The sequence below is a fragment of the Physeter macrocephalus genome, chromosome 7, assembly GCF_002837175.3.
Source record: "Physeter macrocephalus isolate SW-GA chromosome 7, ASM283717v5, whole genome shotgun sequence".
NCBI lineage: Eukaryota > Metazoa > Chordata > Mammalia > Artiodactyla > Physeteridae > Physeter > Physeter macrocephalus.
In genome coordinates, this window is record NC_041220.1 from 8628590 (window position 1) to 8634670 (window position 6081).

The 6081-nt window shown below is 40.7% G+C and overlaps 1 protein-coding gene across 1 annotated transcript in view; it reads left to right on the forward strand.

Moving 5' to 3' along the window:
- Positions 1–1332: 1332 nt before the first annotated feature.
- MEPE (matrix extracellular phosphoglycoprotein) overlaps positions 1333–6081 on the forward strand; it is a 101783-nt gene continuing 97034 nt past the window's right edge. The window contains exon 1 of the mRNA XM_028491586.2: positions 1333–1820. The gene's annotated coding sequence lies outside the window, so the exon portion shown is untranslated. The remainder of the gene's footprint in view (positions 1821–6081) is intronic.

Below are 6081 nucleotides of genomic sequence, written 5' to 3' on the forward strand. Positions count from 1 at the left end.
TGATATGATTTCAATTCTCTTAAATTTACCAAGGCTAGATTTGTGACCCAAGATATGATATATCCTGAAGAATGTTCCATGACCACTTGAGAAAAATGTGTATTCTGTTGTTCTTGGATGGAATGTCCTATAAATATCAATTAAGTCAACTTGTTTAATGTGTCATTTAAAGCTTGTATTTCCTTATTTATTTTCATTTTGGATGATCTGTCCTTTGGTGAAAGTGGGTGGTTAAAGTCCCCTACTATGATTGTGTTACTGTCAATTTCCCCTTTTATGGCTGTTAGCATTTGCCTTATATATTGAGGTGCTCCTAAGTTGGTTGCATATATATTTATAATTGTTATATCTTCTTCTTGGATTGATCCCTTGCATTATGTAGTGTCCTTCCTTGTCTCTTGTAACATTCTTTATTTTAAAGTCTATTTTATCTGATATGAGTATTGCTACTCCAGCTTTCTTTTGATTTCAATTTGAATGGAATACCTTTTTCCATCGCCTCACTTTCAGGCTGTATGTGTCCCTAGGTCTGAAGTGGGTCTCTTGTAGACAGCATATATGTGGGTATTGTTTTTGTATCCATTCAGCCAGTCTATGTCTTTTGGTTGGAACATTTAATCCATTTACATTTAAGATAGTTATCGGTATGTGTGTTCCCCTTACCATTTTCTTAAGTGTTTTGGGTTTCTTATTTTAAGTATTTTCCTTCTCTTACGTTTCCTTCCTAGAGAAGTTCCTTTAGCATTTGTTGTAAAGCTGGTTTGGTGGTGCTGAATTCTCTTAGCTTTTGCTTGTCTGTAAAGCTTTTGATTTCTCCATCGAATCTGAATGAGATCCTTGCAGGGTAGAGTAATTTTAGTTGTACGTTGTTCCCTTTCATCACTTTAAACATATCGTGCCACTCCCTTCTGGCTTGTAGAGTTTCTCTCGGCATGTTTCTCCTTGGGTTTATCCTGTCTTGGGCTCTCTGCGCTTCCTGGACTCTAGTGGTTATTTCCTTTCTCATGTTAGGGAAGTTTTTTTTTTTTTTTTGCTCACGGGCCCAGCCGCTCCGCGGCATGTGGGATCCTCCCAGACCGGGGCGCGAACCCGGTTCCCCTGCATCGGCAGGCGGACGCGCAACCACCGTGCCACCAGGGAAGCCCCAGGGAAGTTTTTGACTATACTCTCTTCAAATATTTTCTCAGGTCCTTTCTCTTCTCCTTCTGGGACCCCTATAATTCGAATGTTGCTGCATTTAATGTTGTCTCAGAGGTCTCTTAGGCAGTCTTCATTTCTTTTCATCTTTTTTCTTTATTCTGTTCCACAGCAATGAATTCCACCATTCTGTCTACACTTCATTTAGTTGTTTCTCTGGGGTTTTATCTTGTTCTTTCATCTGGTACAAAGTCCTCTGCCTTTTCATTTTGTCTATCTTTCTGTGAATGTGGTTTTCCTTCCACAGGCTGCAGGATTGTAGTTCTTCTTGCTTCTGCTGTCTGCCCTCTGGTGGATGAGGCTATCTAAGAGACTTCTGCAAGCTTCCTGATGGGAGGGACTGGTGGTGGGTAGAACTAGGTGTAGCTCAGGTGGGCAGGGCTCAGTAAAACTTGAATCTGCTTGTCTGCTGATGGGTGGGGCTGGGTTCCCTCCCTGTTGGTTCTTTGGCCTGAGGCGACCCAGCACTGGAGTCTACCCAGGTCTTTGGTCGAGCTAATGGCGGACTCCGGGATGGCTCACGCCAAGGAGTACTTCCCAGAGCTTCTGCTGCCAGTGTCCTTGTCCCCACGGTGAGCCACAGCCACCCCCTGCCTCTGCAGGAGACCCTCCAACACTAGCAGGTAGGTCTGGTTCAGTCTCCTATGGGGTCACTGCTCCTTCCCCTGGGTCCTGATGCACACTACTCTGTGTGTTCCCTCCAAGAGTGGAGTCTCTGTTTCCCCCAGTCCTGTCAAAGTCCTGCAATCAAATCCCACTAGCCTTCAAAAGTCTGATTCTCTAGGAATTCCTCCTCCTGTTGCTGGACCCCCAGGTTGGGAAGCCTGATGTGGGTCTCAGAACCTTCACTCCAGTGGGTGCATTTCTGTGGTATAATTGTTCTCCAGTTTGTGAGTCACCCACCCAGTAGTTATGGGATTTGATTTTATTGTGATTGCGCCCCTCCTACTATCTCATTGTGGCTTCTCCTTTGTCTTTGGATATGGGGTATCTTTTTGGTGAGTTCCAGTGTCTTCCTGCCGATGATTGTTCAGCAGTTAGTTGTGATTCCAGTGCTCTCGCAAGAGGGACTGAGCGCACGTCCTTCTACTCCGCCATCTTGAACCAATCTCCTGTACCACATCTTCTTTATCCATTCCTCTGTCAGTGGACATTTAGGTTGCTTCCATATCCTGGCTATTGTAAATAGTGCTGCAATGAACATTGGGGTGCATGTATCTTTTCAAATTATGGTTTTCTCCAGATATATGCCCAGGAGTGGGATTGCTGGATCATATGGTGGCTCTATTCTTAGTTTTTTAAGGAACTTCCATACTGTTCTCCATAATGGTTGTACCAATTTACATTCCCACCAACAGTGTAGGAGGCTTCCCTTTTCTCCACACCCTCTCCAGCAATTATTGTTTTTTGAAGGGCTGCTTTAGTTGGCAAGGAAGATTCTGAGAGATTTGGTGGTTTTAGCATTCTCAACATGGTCTGTTCCTGCCCAAACGCTCTCATACTGCTTCAGAATTCCATTTTTCCCCAACCAAGGCCTTTACCTTAGTGTAACTTGACATGATTACTATTTAATTGGTTTTGCAAACTCGGCAATCTGTACAATCAGGTCTTGGTTAAGATCCTTAGCTATGTCTTTCTTACGGCTACATGAGACAAAGATTTTATTTAAGGACATTATAGAGAATTTTAGATTCTCTCCCTAAACCTTGATTTGGATGTTTAAGACTTTAAGTTTAGGGACTTCCCTGGTGGCACAGTGGTTAAGACTCTGCGCTCCCAATGGAGGGGGCCCAGGTTCACTCCCTGGTCAGGGAACTAAATCCCACATGCATGCCGCAACTAAGAGTTCTCATGCCACAACTAAGGAGCCCACCTGCCACAACTGAGACCCAGAGGAACCAAAGAAAATAAATTAATTAGTTAATTTTTTAAAAATTTAAGTTTATCTTTTTAAAAAAACTTCCCAAGGCAGTCAGAAATAGTTATATCAACCCTATAGATTTGTCATTATCATTGAAGCGATAACAATGTGTCCGAGCCTTGTTCTCTCTGTTTGTACTCTACCCCGTGCTATGGTTGGTGATACTTTGAGTTAGCATAATGCCTTTGTATGCTATAGCTTACCTATGGCACATTTCCTCTTATTAAGAAGATTGTCAGGGGCTCATGATAACCAATGCAGAACCTACACTGAGGGTCTATTTCCTGGGGTCACATGGGAACACTTCAGTCTATGTTCAAGGAGGAAAGAGATGGCACCCTTAAAATATGCAACTAAAGAGAAACTAATGAAAGGATAGTTTACAGATGTATGGACAGGGGTAAAATACAGCAAGGGATGGTGAGGCAGTTAGGTGTTTGCGACAACGAGAAGTTGTCACCACTCATAGAACTGAAGGCTCAAGAGGATGAAATAGTGTTTTCAAGCCTGGGAAGAGGTTGCACTCTGGAAGAGAGGCTGTCTGACACAGGCTGCCTGATAGGTTTTGGCAACTGCTGTCCAAACCACAGCAGGACAGGGAAGGAGTGGGCAGATTAATACACTGACCTCTCTCTCCTCTCACCAGCTAATCTCCTGGTATGCTGCTTCTCATTGGTCAAAACCAAAAGGTAAGGAAGCAAGGATGATGTGGACACTATCAGTTATAGGAAAGTCATCTCTCTTCCATTTCCAGGTAAAAGGAAATGGAGACTATGGCAGCCCGAAGTATTTTGCTAAGGCTAAAACTTTCTATATACATATGTGTGTGGGTGTGTGTGTAGATACACACCCACACACACATGTATATATAATACATGTTTACATATAAATATGATGTGAACAATATCTTAGGCACATTCTCAAATTTCTAAACCTGTTTATATTTTCATCAGTCTGTTAAAGTTTTTGGTTAAAAATCTGCAATACTGACAGATAAATACAATTGCAAAGGATGATACAAAATGAAGAGGTGGGAGAAACAACTAGAGAAACATATACTTTAAAATGAGAGTTGGCCTGTGAGCCACAACTACTGAGCCTGCGCGTCTGGAGCTTGTGCTCCACAACAGGAGAGGCCGCGACAGTGAGGGGCCCACGCACCGTGATGAAGAATGGCCCCCGCTCACTGCAACTAGAGAAAGTCCTCGCACAGAAACGAAGACCCAACACAGACAAAAATAAAATAAATAAATAAATAAAATTTTTAAATGAGAGTTGATCAAGTTACAACTCTGAATTAAATAGCCTGACTGCAATTTGACCTTTTCACTTTAACTTCCTTAAGGGGGAAAGCTCAGGAGAACATTTACCTATAAATAATTACTTGAAAATAATGTTTTGACAAGCATAAATTAATATAAAACAACTCGAAAGGTTTCACATTGCACCTGAAATGCTCCTGTGTTTAAGGGAGTTAAGATATACTCGTTGGGGGAAAAACATGTTTTGAAGCCGATTTATGTTTGGAAGACACTTCAAGGACTACCTCTGTAATCCAACAAAACCACTGTATCAATAGTAGTTATACTAGCTTACTGCAAGTACCTCTTTATATCTCTCATCTAAATATAGACCCATGCTGTTTTCCTTTAACCTTGACTGATACATTTTGATGAGGTGGAGAGAAGGATTAATTTGTAAAAGATTAAAGAGAAAATGTATATCTGGGGTAGCCAAGGGTCTCAGAAAGATGAGAACATGAACTTCTCTCTCACATTTCCACTTTGTACTTCTACTTTATATAAATAAAGATTACTTTACACTTACAGCCAAATGAAGTGATGTTTAGGAAAAGATAGATTAATTGGAAAATTCATGAAGTGCATTTTGTTTTATCATCCAATGCATCAATATTTGTGACACTGCTTAATCATTCAATGTGATAAACCATATTAACAAACTGAAGGATAAAAATCATATTATCATCTCAATAGATGCAGAAAAAGCTTTCAACAAATTTCAACACCGATTTATGATAAAAACCCTCTAGAAAGTAGGCATCGAGGGAACTTACCTCAACATAATAAAAGCCATATGACAAACCCACAGTCAACATTGTTCTAAATGGTGAAAAACTGAAATTATTTCCGCTAAGATAAGGGACAAGACAAGGTTGTGCACTCTCACCATTATTATTCAACATAGTTTGGGAAGGTTCAGCCACAGCAATCAGAGAAGAAAATGAAATAAAAGGAATCCAAATCGGAAAAGAAGAAGTAAAGCTGTCACTGTTTGCAGATGACATGACACTATATATAGGAGACAAAAGACCTGTATGCAGAAAACTATACGACACTGATGAAAGAAATTAAAGATGATACAAAAGATGGAGAGATATACCATGTACTTGGATTGGAAGAATCAACATTGTGAAAATGACTCTACTACCCAAAGCAATCTACAGATTCAGTGCAATCCCTATCAAACTACCAGTGGCATTTTTCACAGAACTAGAACAAAAAATTTCACAATCTGTATGGAAACACAAAAGACCCCAAAAGGACAAAGCAATCTTGAGAAAGAAAAACGGAGCTGGAGAAAGCAGGATACCTGACTTCAGATTATGCTACAAAGCTACAGTAATCAAGACAGTATGGTACTGGCACAAAAACACAAATGCAGATCAGTGGAACACGATAGAAAGCCCACAGATAAACCCACGCACATACGGTCACTTTATTTTTGAAAAAGGAGGCAAGAATATACAATAGAGAAAAGACAGCCTCTTCAGTAAGTGGTGCTGGGAAAACTGGACAGCTACATGTAAAAGAATGAAATTAGAACACTCCTTAACACCATACACAAAAATAAACTCAAAATGGATTAAAGACCTAAATGTAAGGCCAAACACTATCAAATTCTTAGAGGAAAACATAGGCAGAACACTCTATGACATAAATCAC